Source organism: Mustela lutreola, chromosome 3 (genome assembly GCF_030435805.1).
Source record: "Mustela lutreola isolate mMusLut2 chromosome 3, mMusLut2.pri, whole genome shotgun sequence".
NCBI classification, from domain to species: Eukaryota; Metazoa; Chordata; class Mammalia; order Carnivora; family Mustelidae; genus Mustela; species Mustela lutreola.
This window is the reverse complement of record NC_081292.1, coordinates 37,760,827-37,774,286: the sequence shown is the minus strand read 5'-3', so window position 1 is coordinate 37,774,286 and position 13,460 is coordinate 37,760,827. Positions and strand designations below refer to the sequence as shown.

General features: G+C 36.2%; 1 protein-coding gene across 7 annotated transcripts in view; it reads left to right on the top strand.

Annotated features, from left to right (window-relative positions):
* Window positions 1-13,460, top strand: part of VPS13B (vacuolar protein sorting 13 homolog B) — a 792,142-nt gene that overhangs the window by 221,386 nt on the left and 557,296 nt on the right. The window lies entirely within an intron of this gene.

The following is a 13,460-nucleotide window of genomic DNA, read 5'->3' as shown; positions in this document are numbered from 1 at the left end:
AATAGACTCTGAGCTTCCTGTGTGGTATTTTTAAATGATCTCATTTCATTTTTATTTAATGCCTACATAGTTGCTTTGTTTTTTTCTTAATTTAGTTGTGACTAAGAGTGATGGCTTCTTCTCTCCCTTTCCACTTTGACAGTCAGAATATGGAGTTTAATATAATGTGGCTTTTGCATAGTAGTCTTGCTTTGGATATTTTCACCAGTGGTTTTTACTGAGAATTTAATTTCTTATAGTTCCTTCCCATATGTGTCATAAAATTACTTAATCTTAGAAACAGGCACTTTATGTTTTCTAAGCATTTTATTATCATATCTTAAGTGTTTTTTATTAATGTTCATATATATATATGGATAATACTTGATCGTAACTAGTAATTGGGCATTATTTATTATTTTAGTCAAGAACTTTTATATGTAGAAAAACCACTCTAATATTGCATCACTTTGTTTTTTGTATTACAAAGAAATATTTGTCACTCTTCACTTGATATTTTAGCTCTGGAGGCTGGGGAAATATGAAATTTGCAAAAGTTATCCATGCAGTATCAGTTTGTAAAGAAATCTGTAGTTATCCCTTCACATTTTTTTCATGTTTCCCTATTGTCACTGACTTTATCTAGCCCGTATTTTTTTCTGTTATATATATAAAAACATGGTAACTGCTCCAATTAAAGTTTTCTCTATCTTTTAAAAAAATATATAGTATATGAGAATACCGCTTTCTTCAAAGGCTACTTTTCTATATTCCACCACATAGTAGTCATCTTCTACAGCTGATTATTGGCTTTTAGTGCTAAAAAAAAAAAAAAGAAAAGAAAGACAACATAGAATCAAGTTTAATCAGTCACTTTTTTTCCTGCGAAGAAACTGAGTCACAGGAGTTTTAAATCCAAAGTTACAGACCTATTTGGCAGAATTTACACTAGAATAAAGGTCTATTGATTAGTATATCTTTCAGTAGACTCCCTCATTATTCTCTAACATATGTAAACTGAACTTCCCCAATCCAAGCTTGTACTGTTTGTAACAACTTTGAAAATATGCTAGCTAACATTTATTGAATGCTTACATGCCAAATATTCTGTTGACCACTGTCCATTTATCATTTCAGTACTCAGGATTATTCTGCGAGATAGCTTTATAGCCCCTTTACAGATTTATACCACTTTATAGATAAGAAAACTGAAACAGTACAGTTCAGTTCATTTTATGGTTCATAATGTGTTTGACATTTCTGCATGCTCTGTTTTGTTTAACCTAAAAAATATTTGTTGCTTCCTTATCTATCATGAATGAAATCTTGTGGAGAAAATTCGTTTATAAGCTGCATTTACTTACTTTGTAAACATATAGTGTATCATGACATGACTTCTGTGCTTGGCAGCATGACATGCTAGTTAACCTGAAAACCTTTCCTCAGCAAAGGTGGATTAATATATAATATGCTAGGTAATATATAACACTTACAATTCTAAGTGAATTGCTGAACCTGCACCAAAAAAAGAAAAGAGGAAACTGAAAACCAGAGTTGAAAGTAGGCACTTAAGCTTTTTCCAAATGGGCTGTGGCAAATTCATTTATCAGTGGGCTTGGTTTTTAATCACCGAAAAGGGGTGAGACAGGAAGGGAGGAATTGGGAGGTAATTTCCATTTCTATAAGCATATAACTTCTGAGTAGAAAGGTGGACTGTTTTCAAATATATGCCTCACTCTTGATTTAATAAGAAACTTCTCAGTTTTGGCCTTGATGGGGAAGAGGGCAGGGTGTTTTGCTTGAGAATTTATAACCACAGTCCTGTCATCACTCAGATTTTAGTTTCTTGTGTGGTCTAGGAACCATCAATACAATAGCCTAACTTAAAATATGATCCGGTTAGACTTTTTACATCTCTGGGTACCTAGCAGTAAACACAGATATTTGATGTGGCATGTACCTTCAACTATGGCAATGTTTTTGAAGAAGAAAGCCTTGTGAAATGTAAACTCAGAATCTGGAATGACCAAGGACTTGAAAATAATCCACTAAGATCAAGAGTTAGCAGAGTCCTCCAATGACCAATTTAGATTCCTAGAATTTCAGATAATGTAATTATTGGAAATAGTGTAAAATGGCTGCTTAAAAGTATCAAAGAAGCAAAAGATGGCACTGAAAATTTTGTGAATCTTCAGATTTAAGAATCATAAATCCCAAACAAGAAAAATAAATTTTTACATGGATACATTGTTATGAAACCCTCCTGTGCTAAAGATAAACATTTAAAAGCAACCCAAAAGAGAGGAAATTAATGACATGATCTCCCAACAGTAATGTTAATTTTTTAGTTCCCCATACTTGGTACTGAAGAGGTAGAGGAGCAAACAACAAGCGAATAACTTGTGTTTGAACACCTATTATACTTGAGGCACTGTGCAGAGCTATTTGATGTTCTCTTCAATTAGGTCCATTACAGTCCAGTGATCTTCCCTTTTCCAACCAAAATAAGTTACTGAATCTTCTTGTCAGACTGTATCTAGAATTTCTAAGTTTCTCAGTACTTTAACCAAGCTCTGCCCCCCCTTCCAAATGAAAATATTTCTTTTTCTAGTTCCTTATACCCAGAAATGTCCAAATTCCCAAACCTGTAATCCTAACACGATAGAGCAATCAACTTTAAGTATATAAACTTGAAGAGAAGCAGGTTAATTCTACATGTGGCATGTACCTTCAACTATGGCAATGTTTTTGAAGAAGAAAGCCTTGTGAAATGTAAACTCAGAATCTGGAATGACCAAGGACTTGAAAATAATCCACTAAGATCAAGAGTTAGCAGAGTCCTCCAATGATGACATAGTGAATTCTAAGGTCTGCATTTAAATGTTATGACAAAGATATGTAGGAGCGAGACTGAGTCATAGTTTTAGAGTTAGAAGCTATTTTGTTAATCTTTATATTATGAATTATGTCCTAAATGTAGTGACAGAAGTATGTTGTGTTAAATTAAGGCATCTCTTTTCATCACTCTTTCAGCATGAAGTAGAATCTTGTCAAATGTTTGCCATCATTGATGTTTAAAAACAATTAATCAAAGAAGCAGGTCTGTAGAAACGTGTTGGTCGGTAAATTCTTTCTGCTGGTAGTTCTAGAAGTATGGACGGGGAGGGATTGCTCAGATGGAAGTGAGGATGGAACAATGAAAAGTAAGCTCTTGCTGTAGAGGGCTTTGTGTTTCATTCCTTGTGATTATTTAAAATTCACCCTGTCATCTAATTATCACTGGGCACTACACTTTTGAGAGTTCTTTTTTTTTTTTCTGTGCTATTTAATTTGAGTGTGGTTCAGTGGTTTTTATTTTATATCCTGTTGAAAATACTAAATGATTGTTACCCAGACATTTTGGCTTAACTCAACCCTGGCGTGTCACTTCCTTTTTTTTCCCATGTTAAAAACAACAAAATCATTATCAACAACAAAATGACCACTTTCTTTTAAAGGTTGCTGTCTTCTGTTGGCTTATCTTATCAGAGGGAGCCATTTGCATGTAGTCTTTGTCACCTGTGTGTCTTAGGTGTACCCAGAAAGCTGATTGGTTCTGTCTTGTTCTTGCTTCTGCAGTCACTGCTGTTCAGACTTATGCTTTCATGTGATCAGTCTTTCTCTAGTTTCACTTTCTCCCTTTATTCTTCCCCTGAAAGGGTAAATGCTTACCTATTGTGATAATACCAACTCTTTGGCAGCTCTTTTTTACTTTATTTTGTGTAATGTTTTTTGATCTTGTCAGTGCCTATTTTAAAATAATTTTCCTCTTTCCTCCTTCAGAAACCTTTATTATTGGTTTACTATCCTGTTATTTTATTATTTATGTGTATCTAGTATGAGTCCTGGTTGCTTGAGTTTCCTAAATGGCACTTAATTTTATTTAAATTAGAGTTTTACAAGGCTTGTAACAAAAAGCACAGTCCTCTGGGACTTTCATCTTCACTGCTTTTTTAGAAGCAGTCTTTTCAGCTCATTCTTAGATATTTACTTCTAAATTTCTAAATAAAATGCTTGTGTCACAATTTTCTGATCTTTCATGTTTAGATATTATCTACATACATTCTACTACCACAAACTTAGTGGCTTTAAACAACATATATTTATCTCTTTACAGTTCTATAGTTTAAATGTCTGAAATGAGTCTTGTACTAAAATCAAGGTGTTAGCATGGCTATATTCCTTTTGTAAGCTTCCCAGAATCTGTTTCCTTGTTCTTTCTACCTTCTTAAGGCCACTTGCATTCATTGACCAGTGACGTTCATTCCCCCATCTTCAAAGCCAGCAGCATCACTGATGGTGCTTCTGTCATCACATGTCTTTCTTTGACTCTTCTTTTCTGCCCCTTCCTTTCATTTTTAAGGACTGTCTTGATTATACTGGGTCCACCAGGATAATGCCGGATAAACTCTCTATTTCTCCAGATCAGCTGATTAGCAAGCTTAATTCCACCTGCAACCTTAATTCTCTTTGCCATGTGAGATAACATACGTAAGTCTTGGGGTTCGGATGTGGACATCTTTGGAGAGGGGAGGCAGGTAGCCTTATTTTAGTTTTTAGGGTTAACACTCACTGTCTCCATCTTTAGTCTTTTTTTTTTCTCCTAAATTATCTAGGTATATAACAATTTTGCTTAAATTTATGTTTAATATTAATAGGTTATGACCATATATGGATGAATTGTAATAGACTACCATTAAATAATTTTTTTCTTGTGCAACTTTTATTCTAGGATTTAATAACTGCCCTATTAAAATTTGAGTAGTGTTCTATATATTTATTATTCATTCCCCAAAACTCTTCTAGAAATGTATCTTCTCTCAGTAGTTCCAATACGTGAAGAGATAGTTTTAATTTTTGTAGTTACTGTTGTTTTAGTGCACTTTTTTCTTGTTTCAATTTCTTTTTGTTTCTAATCCTACCAGAGAGCTAGCTTGAAGTGTTCTTTTACCACATTGTCCTGGGAATTCTCTTTTTTCTTATGTTAGATCCCCTGTTTCTTGGATCATAGATGTGATTCTTTCCTGATTTACTCCCTGATTTTGCTGGAGTACCATTTTATAGTTATCTTTCCAGCAGAGGAAGTAAACTTTTTTCAGATTTGGCATGTCTGATGAATTTTTCTTCTGCCTTTGTATGTGATTGATAGTTTCACTGTTTATAGATCTCTAGGCTGGGAGTAAGTTTTCTACAGAATTTTTAAAGTATTACTTTATTGTTGTCTCTTGTTTTCCGGTGTTGCCGTTGAGAAGGTTCATGCCATTCTAATTGTATGTTGTATATTTGTATGTCAGTTGTTTCATGTTTGCATGTTTCTTTATTTTTTATCTCAGAATCCCTTAGGTGCTTCTCCTTCAGGCATTGGGTTTCTGTGCGTATGCTTTTTCATTTGTTGTGCTGGATTTATGGTACACCTTTTTAATGAGAAACTCTTGTTCTGTAGTTTAGGGAGATCTTCTTGAATTATTTCTTTTGATTATTTTCTCCATTTTATTTTAATAGTCTTTTTGGAATTTCTGGTTTCTAGGTATTTGATTGTTTATGCTGGTACTTTTTTTCTTTCTTTCTTTTTTTTTTTTTTAAAGATTTTATTTATTTATTTGACAGACAGATCACAAGTAGGCAGAGAGGCAGGCAGGAAGAGAGAGGAGGAAGCAGGCTCCCCGCGGAGCAGAGAGCCTGATGCTGGGCTCGATCCCAGGACCCTGGGATCATGACTGAACTGAAGGCAGAGGCTTTAACCCACTGAGCCACCCAGGCGCCCCTATGCTGGTACTTTCATTGTATTGTCATTTCTCTCCCATTGTCAACTCTTGGGATTTTATGTTTTAATATATGGTAAATTTCCTTAACTCTAGTTTCTAATTTTTTTACTTAAAGAGAATTAATGTCATGTTTATCATTTCTAAGGGCTATTTTTTTCTTTGGAAAAATATTTTTTTTAAAGATTTTATGTATTTGAGGGAGAGTGTGTGAGAGGAAGCATAAATGGTGGTGGGAGGGGGAAGGGCAGAGGGAGAGGAAGAAGCAGACTCCCTACTGAGTAGGGAGCCAGAAATAGGGCTCCATTCCAGGACCCATGAGATCATGACCTGTGCTGAAGGCAGGTCCTTAACTGACTGAGCCACCAAAACACCCCTTCTTCAGAAATTTTAAATAAACATCTTGTTTTTGTTGTAGTATCTTCTGTACTCTCTCTATTATTACTAAGATTTTTGCAATTATTATTATTAAGCAATTATTATTACTGAGATTTTTGTTTTTGGTATTTTTAGTTACCCTGTTTCTTTTCTGTGTTTTTTAATCTCTATGTGTTATAGTGATTGCCACATGATATCTGGTGGTCCTTCATATTTAGAATAAAATACTAAATTTGTATTTAAGGTTGGAGCTTATTGAATTGCTGGTGTCATTGTAGGGGAATTGGACCCTACTTTTTTTTTTCAAAAGAGTTTATTTTTTATTTGACAGACAGAGATCAAAGGAGGCAGAGAAGCAGCAGAGAGAGAGGAGGAAGTAGACTCCCGGCTGAGCAGAGAGCCCGATGCAGGGCTTGATCCCAGGACTCTGGGATCATGACCTGAGCTGAAGGCAGAGGCTTTAACCCACTGAGCCACCCAGGCGCCCGGATCCTACTTATTTTTTGTTGTGGGATAGTCAGTTATCATTATCTCTGGTTCTTTTTTCTTGGACCAGCCAGTTTCCACTTAGAGAAATCCTTCCATTTCCTTCCTGAAGGTTTTAAGCCTGTCACTCAGAGTTCTTAGTAAGGAAAAGAAGTTCTCACCCTGTAGTACATAAACTCCACATAGATTTTTAAGACTATCTGCTGTTTTTAACATGCACCCTTTTCTTTGGTTGTATCCCATAGTCCAAAATTCTTGTGGTTTAACCTCTCAATAGTGAACCCTTAGTCTTTTGCCCGGATGAGTATGGGGAAGTTGCATGGCTCTGTGAATTAAGGGGATCTATGGTGATCTGTTAATTCATTCGCTAATCTTTTTGGCCTCATCTGCTTTCCTTCTCTCTGAACTACATGGCTTCTATAATTTTTAATTTTTCAAGGCTTACTGCAGATTGACTTGTTCCTTAATAGAATAGATAAAAGTATCTGTGGGAAATTTAACAAAGTCGTCTCATTTCCACTTGTTCATCAGATATTCCCCTTTCAAAATTTTGATGATAGCTCTTGCCTTCTTGAGAGTTCCTTATTTAGCTATTGTCTTTTCATTTTCATTTCTTTTTGAGTTTAAGACCCTAAAAATTTTTAAGTCTTTTAGTGATGATTAATAGAGTGAACACAGGTAAAAGCTACATGGGGTTTGACTCCTTAATCTTTTACTTAGATAAACATGCAGATGTGCAGGTTATTCTCATTAGTTTATCTTTAATAATTACAAGAATGGTCATAAGCTGATTGTTGAGCACTGGAGAGTTGACACTGAGGGCTAAGGTCTCAGAGAGGTTGGAAGAATTGTGACAGGCAAGAAAGTTGGTAGAAGAAGAATCAGTTAAACATGAAAAACCCACTGCAAATATCATTCTCAATGGAGAAAAGCTGAAAGCTTTTCCGCTAAGGTCAGGAACACACGAGGGATGTCCATTATCACCACTGCTACTCAACATAGTACTAGAAGTCCTAGCCTCAGCAATCAGACAACAAAAAGAAATTAAAGGCATCCAAATCAGCAAAGAAGTCAAACTATCACTCTTTGCAGATGACATGATACTATATGTGGAAAACCCAAAAGACTCTACTCCAAAACAGCTAGAACCTGTACAGGAATTTAGTAAAGTGTCAGGATATAAAATCAATTGCATTTCTCTACACCAACAACAAGACAGAAGAAAGAGAAATTAAGGAGTCAATCCCATTTACAGTTGCACCCAAAACCAAAGATACCTAGGAATAAACCTAACCAAAGAGGCAAAGAATCTATACTCAGAAAACTATAAAGTACTCATGAAAGAAATTGAGGAAGACACAAGGAAATGGAAGAATGTTCCATGCTCCTGGATTGGAAGAACAAATATTGTGAAAATGTTGATGCTACCTAAAGCAATCTACACATTTAATGCAATCCCTATCAAAATACCATCCATTTTTTTTCAAAGAAATGGAATAAATAATCCTAAAATTTGTATGGTACCAGAAAAGACCTTGAATAGCCAAAGGAATATTGAAAAAGAAAGCCAACGTTGGTGGCATCACAATTCCGGACTTCAAGCTCTATTACAAAGCTGCCATCATCAAGACAGTATGGTACTAGCACAAAAACAGACACGTAGATCAATGAAACAGAATAGAGAGCCCAGAAATAGATCCTCAGCTCTATGGTCAACTAATCTTTGACAAAGCAGGAAAGAATGTCCAATGGAAAAAAGACAGCCTCTTCAATAAATGGTCAGAAAAATGATATTGGACAGCCACATGCGGAAAAATGAAATTGGACCATCTCCTTACACCACACACGAAAATAGACTCCAAATGGATGAAGGACCTCAATGTGCGAAAGGAATCCATCAAAATCCTTGAGGAGAACACAGGCAGCAACCTCTTCGACCTCAGCCACAGCAACTTCTTCCTAGGAACATCGCCAAAGGCAAGGGAAGCAAGGGCAACAATGAACTATTGGGATTTCATCAAGATCAAAAGCTTTTGCACAGCAGAGGAAATAGTTAACAAAACCAAAAGAAAACTGACAGAATGGGAGAAGATATTTGCAAACAACATATCAGATAAAGGGCTAGTGTCCAAAATCTATAAAGAACTTATCAAGCTCAACACCCAAAGAACAAATAATCCAATCAAGAAATAGGCAGAGGACATGAACAGACATTTCTGCAAAGAAGATATCCAAATGGCCAACAGGCACATGGAAAAGTGCTCCATATCACTCGGCATCAGGGAAATACAAATCATAACCACAATGAGATACCACCTCAAACCAGTCAGAGTGGCTAAAATGAACAAGTCAGGAAATGACAGATGCTGGCGAGGATATGGAGAAAGGAGAACCTTCCTACACTGTTGGTGGGAATGCAAGCTGGTACAACCACTCTGGAAAACAGCATGGAGATTCCTCAAAAAGTTGAAAATAGAACTACCCTGTGACCCAGCAATTGTACTACTGGGTATTTACCCTAGAGATACAAACATAGTGATCTGAAGGGGCACATGCACCCGAATGTTTATAGCATCAATGTCCACAATAGCCGAACTATGGAAAGAACCTAGATGACCATCAACAGATGAATGGATAAAGAAGGTGTGGTGTATATACACAATGGAGTACTATGCAGCCATCAAAAGAAATGAAATCTTGCCATTTGCAACGATGTGGATGGAACTAGAAGGTATCATGCTTAGTGAAATAAGTCAATCAGAGAAAGACAACTATCATATGATCTCCCTGATATGAGGAAGTGGAGATGCAACATGGGGGGTTTGGGGGGTAGGAAAAGAATAAATGGAACAAGATGGGATCTGGAGGTAGACAAACCGTAAATGACTCTTTATCTCACAAAACAAACTGAGGGTTGCTGGGGTCGGGGGTTTGGGAGAGGGGGTTGGGGTTATGGACATTGGGGAGGGTAAGTGCTATGGTGAGTGCTGTGAAGTGTGTAAACCTGGCAATTCGCAGACCTGTACCCCTGGGGATAAAAATATATGTTTATAAAAAAAATTTAAAAAAAAAAAAAAGGAATCAGGTAATTATATATACAGGACTAGGAATATGTAGTAGGAGTTGGTATTTTCCAGAAAAGAACCACAAGGAGAAGAACTAACAGTGCCTTATTTTATATTAAATTCTATTACAAAAAAATCAATGTTTTTCAATTATTTCATTGATAGTGTGTACAATGTAAAATTATATTTTAGTTGCAGTGTCTTAGAAATTCCTTCTTCTTGTCTTCTGGTGGAAGCAGCATTTGAATGAATATATGTGTGAGAGTGCTTTGTAGAGGGACTATTTTAAATTTTTTTAAAAGATTTTATTTATTTATTTGACAGACAGAGATCACAAGTAGGCAGAGAGGCAGGCAGAGAGAGAGGGGGGAAGCAGGCTCCCCGCTGAGCAGAGAGCCCGATGCGGGGCTCGATCCCAGGATCCTGAGATCATGACCTGAGCCAAAGGCAGAGGCTCAATCCACTGAGCCACTCAGGCGCCCCAAGGGAGTATTTTAAATGTTAGATACTGTCATTATCTTTGTGATTGGCCTCTTGACTCATGTCAGCTGATTGTACGTCTTACCAAAATATTGCACCTCTTCTCTAAATTAAGTTCTGTGTAAAGAACCATTTTCTTGTTTAAGTACGTTGAACAGTAACTACAATACTTTGGCCTCTCCATGTAACAATAATAAATAGTAGCGTGTTTTAAGCTACCTAATTACTCAGCTATGTTGTTAATGCTGCCTCTATCCAAAGCAATGCTTTTTTAATTTTGAGACCTTTTGTTCTTTTAGTTTTACCATGTTCCAGGAGATTTCCTTTCACACTTTCAGGAAGCAGCATTCATGTATGACACAATATGAATGGACTTTACTCCTTTCTGCTTTCTAGAGCTTACATTTGGGCATGTTACAAATTTTGACTTGAAGGTAGAATGGAAATAAACCAAGTTTATTTTTCAGTAAAGCTTTTTTTTTTTTTAAAGGGGTCCTGGCTGGCCCAGTTAGAGCCTGCGACTTCATCTCGGGGTTGTGAGTTTGAGCCCCACGTTGGGTGTAGAGATTACTTAAATAAATAAACCTAAAAATTTGTTAAAAAGCACTTTATCTTTTTAAAGAATGCGTTTAGGTTTGTGGTAAAATTGAGAAGAAGTTAGTTCCCATATGTGCCCTGACCCACATAAGTAGAGCTACCCCAGTATCAGCATCTTCCATCAGAGTGGCTTTTGTTACAATGGATGAACATACACTCACATATCATAATCACCCAGATTCCATAGTTTAAGTAACAAGATATTTTTTTTTACTAGCAGCTTTTCTCCATTGTTGAAGTCAATCAAGAGATGTCTGTAATTTATTTTTTTAAAATCTCAGCTTATGGCATTTAAAATAGCTTTCTTTATAAAAAAGTCTTTATGAAGAACTTATGCATAATCATGTTTTAGTTATTTTTTTCATGATTTTATCTATTTATTTGAGAGAGAGTGTCACAAAGATAGCGACAGCACAAGCGAGCACAAGCAGGGAGGCGAGGGAGAAGCAGACTACCCACTGAGCAGTGAGCCCAATGTGGGGCTCTGTCCCAGGACCCTGGGATCATGACCTGAGTGGAAGGCAGCCGCTTAACCAACTGAGCAGCCCAGGTACCCTGATGTTTTAATCATTAAAAGAAGTTTTAAAATACTTAAGAAATGTAATCATAAAAGTGTAAACTAAGTTTGTGAGAGTTAAAAAACAAGACGCTTTGTATGTAGATATATATGAGATTATTACCAGAAGAGGTTCCAGGCAACTTTTTCTGATAAGAATATTATGTACAACATGCTTTAAATATTAGCAAAGATCTATCATTTTTCAGGGCACTTGGCTCACTCAGCTAGATGAGTAATGCCACTCTTGATCCAGGATGGTGAGTTTGAGCCCCACATAGGGTGTAGACATTACTTACATAAATAAACATTAAAAAATCTACCATTTGTCATTAAAGATAGAGTCTTCAATGTGGTAGAAGCAGTGTTATAAAATAATTTAAAAACAAAGCCATTTTGGCCTATTCATATTCTTTTGTGTTTATATCTACCAGAACTAATTCAGTTCTTTTCATTCTGAACGCCATCAGCAACCCTTGAAAGTTCTATCAGTAGCTTTTGTCTGCTGATCTCTATCTAGGTTTTAATATATGTTTTTGAAAAACTGGCAGAGAATGAAAATCTTTTTTTTTTTTTTTAAAGATTTTTATTTATTTATTTGACAGAGAGAGATTACAAGTAGGCAGAGAGGCAGGCAGAGAGAGAGAGAGGAGGAAGCAGGCTCCCTGCTGAGTGGAGAGCCTGATGCGGGACTCGATCCCAGGACCCTGAGATCATGACCTGAGCCGAAGGCAGCGGCTTAACCCACTGAGCCACCCAGGCGCCCAGAGAATGAAAATCTAACAGTGGGGCTTGAGGGCTGGGAGGAAGGTATCATTCTATTTTATATTTTCTCATCATCTAACATAATGATTAGAGCAGGGTAAAGTATCTATTGATTATAACTTCCCACAACTGCAGTAGATGTTAAATATGTAGGGTTGCTCAGTTTCCTGTTTAAGGAGAAATGTGATCCAGTTTTCTCACTTTCTGACTTGAGATTGGCAAAACCCTACTACTGTCTGGTTCTTGGTTTTCTCATATGTAAAATGGAATAGTAATGGTCACCTTGGGGTTTTGTTTTCTTTTGGAGATAAATAAAATAATAAACTAGACCTAGGGATTGACAGTAAGTGCTCACTGAATGCTAGGTGCTATGATAGCTAGTACTACCATTAAAACGTTATTACTATGACTTTGTTAATATAAATACTGTTGTCATCATTTAATTTTCTGAGATACTTCTTTAGATGTATGAGTCATGGATTTTGAGGATCTGAGAAAAATCTGTTATCACTGTAGAATATTGTAAAAATGCACAACAGTTTAGACTATTGCTCTGGGGATAATAGGTATCACTTCAAATGGAAACAACTGAGGTGGTGAATATTGGAAAATAGCAACCAGTCGATACACATTTATGTAATAACCACATAACCACATAGAAATTAGTAAATGAACGGGCCCTTCTGAAGTGAGTGTTAGTGTGCAAGAGGGTGTTTCTTAAAATGATGTTTTTTATTTATTTATTTTTCAAGATTTTATTTATTTGAGAGAGAGACAGTGAGAGAGAGCATGAAAGGGGAGAAGGTCAGAGGGAGCAGACTCTCCATGGAGCAGGGAGCCCGATGTGGGAGTCGATCCCAGGACCCTGGGGATCATGACCTGAGCTGAAGGCAGTCGCTTAACCAACTGAGCCACCCAAATGATGTTTTTTAATAATTTGTGAATCACATAGTGTGCTGGTTAAACCGTAGATTCCTGGGCCTTGTCTCAGGAAGACACTTGGACAATTATGGGGCTTCTTGAACATACTAAAATTGAAATGGAAGATTTCAGAGTAATGTTCAATGGATCAGTCATAGAAAGTTTATGGTTTTAATTATTCATACATGTTTTACTTAGAGCTTCAGATGTGGAGAATAATATATATTTGAGCCAAATGTGGAATGTGGAAAAGGGAAATTATGATGGCAGATGTTGGTGAATACAGGCAAAATGAATGGTCAAGTCTTCTCTATCAAATTGTATTAAATATCCTAGTTCTTTTGCTACTATAGAACTTAGAGCAAAATTTAACTAAACTCCTACAATTGAATGTATCTTAATCTGAAAGTGAGGATAATAAACATTTTTATT